Genomic DNA, 1,468 nt, shown 5'->3' on the forward strand with positions numbered 1-1,468 from the left:
CGCCCGCCGCCCCGCGCACCGCCCGCTCCGGGCCCAGGTGAGCCCCAGGGCCGGGCAGCCCCTTCCCTTGCGAGGCAGAGGGGTCCTGGAAGGGTGCAGCCCCTTCCCCTTGCGGCTGGCTGCCCCCTCCAGGCACGAGGGGGAGCTCGGCCTTGAACCTGGAGAGGCCGAGGAGCAAGGCCCCGGGCTTGGGCAGGTGCCCGCTGTCCCTAGTGCTCCTACCTGGATGTACGAGGAATGTCCTGGGCAGCCCCTGTGCCAACGGGAGGCCAGCCGGGCGACCGCTGGGGCCCCAAAGTTTTGCAACAGATTTTTTTTGGGGGGGGTTGAAGTTTGTGCAAGGAAGTGGCTCTGCTTGCATTTGAACACGTGGCTATTTCTCTAATTCCCCCCAAGAATATTAAAAAGATCCATGCCACAATGGTGGGGGGTTATAGGTCATCCAGATTAAGCCTCTAAGGGCCCCCACATGACTCTCTTGCCCAGGGCCCCCAACACGCCTATGGCCACCACTGGCAGCACAGCCCTTAAGCGATAGCAGCAGCCTTTACGAACGCCCGGATGGGGTAGATGGAAGGTGCCTGGTGAGCAATGCTACCAGGCCATGGGTCAGAGATTTGGAAGTTGGGAGCAGACGCTGTATGAGAGAGAGTTGCTAGGCATGGCGCGTAAACCCTGTGGCTGGTTGGTATGTTAACTGCTCCCTCTGTGAGCTCTAGGCCCCCACAGGAAGGTTGGTTCAAATCCCCAGTGTCAGAGAGCTAACTACAGGGCATTGGGTCACTACTGGGCATCAGAAAATGCTGGTGCTGAGTTCTCGCCGGGTTTTTTTGACTCCAGAAATGCATGAGAGCTGGGGTTTTCCTCTTAAAACAAGGCAGAGTGTTTTAACGCAACGGTCCCAGTCAACCATCCTGCCCTGCAAGGCTGATCTCTGCCATGGCGCATAGATGAGGCTTGAAGCAACTGAAGAGTTCAATCCTCGAGCCACGGACCCATCCACAGGAGTTGCAGGTCTTCCCACAGGAGAACGTCAGCTGCAGGCTGGGATTCATCTGCTTTTCCTTCCTCTGCTGTCTCGTCTTTGCCCTGGGGGTGAGATGCTTTACCTTGAAAGGGGCTGTCACTTGCTTGAGGTTGTGGCACCGTTGGAGTCTGTTGGCAGCCAGCTCCTCCCAGCTTTTGATGTGAGCATCCGTTTTCTTGAGCTCTGCCTTCGTTGTGTCCCTGTAGTGTTTCCTCTGGTCACCATGAGATCCTAGTCCATTATTACTCTGGATTCCTGTTTGAAATCTTTGGGTTTGTCACACAAATCATGTTTGCGTACCAAACAGTGCTCATATTGCATGGCACCCGTGAAAGGATCACGAAGGACCAGTTAATGCCCTAGAGACAGTAAAGCCACTGAGCTGCAGTGATGGGCATGGGAGCCCGGAGCGGTGCCTGCAGGTGCATGTCTGTACGCTAG

This window comes from Gavialis gangeticus, unplaced genomic scaffold, assembly GCF_001723915.1.
Source record: "Gavialis gangeticus isolate Ggan-Ray unplaced genomic scaffold, GavGan_comp1, whole genome shotgun sequence".
Taxonomy (NCBI): Eukaryota; Metazoa; Chordata; order Crocodylia; family Gavialidae; genus Gavialis; species Gavialis gangeticus.